This window comes from Octodon degus, unplaced genomic scaffold, assembly GCF_000260255.1.
Source record: "Octodon degus isolate 3935 unplaced genomic scaffold, OctDeg1.0 scaffold00523, whole genome shotgun sequence".
Lineage (NCBI taxonomy): Eukaryota > Metazoa > Chordata > Mammalia > Rodentia > Octodontidae > Octodon > Octodon degus.
The window spans coordinates 24219-25068 of NW_004525099.1; positions in this window are offsets into that span (position 1 = coordinate 24219).

An 850-nucleotide genomic window follows, 5' to 3' on the forward strand; every position below is an offset into this window, starting at 1 on the left:
TCAAACACAATGTACCACAATTTGTTGGATGCAATGAAAACAGAAGGATATTTATGGTGGTGAACTCACACATTAAGAAAACAGAACAAGAACAAATAAAAACCCTAATGCTGCACCTCGAGCTTTTAGAGAAAGAACAGTAAACAAAGCCCAAAGCCCAATGTTGAGGAAATTATAAAGATTAGAGCAGAATGAATGCAATTGAGACAGAAAATAATCCCAAAATTAATGAATTTAATAATAATAATTTAATAAACTGGTTCTTTGAAAGGTGGTTCTTTGAAAGATTAAATAAAATTGTTAAACTCCTAGCCAACCTTATGAAAAAGAGGAAAGAAAACACCTAAACCCAAGCAATAAGGAATGAAAAGGGTGAAATTACAACAGATCCTATGGAGATTCAGGTCATCAATAGTAATTTTGAAAATTTTTACTCTCTTAGAATTGAATACACAGAAGATATGGAGAAACTCCTAGATAGGTACAAATCAGCAAAACTGAATCCAGAAAATATAAAAACTCTGAATAACCCAATATCTACCAATAAAATTGAAAATTTAATAAATAACTTACTAAGAAAGAACAATCCAAGTCCTGGTGGTTTCACAGCTGAATTCTGCAAGAAATTTACAGAAGATTTAATCTCAACACTCTTAAAACTCTTCAATAAAATTGAAAAGGAAGTACTGCTCCCAAAATCATTCCTGGAGACAAATATTATACTGATACAAAAACTAGAGAAAGACTCAACCAAAAAAGAGAAATACAGACCAATCTCCCTCATGAACATAGATGCAAAAATCCTCAGTAAAATACTAGCAAATAGAATGCAGCAAATGATCAGGAAGAT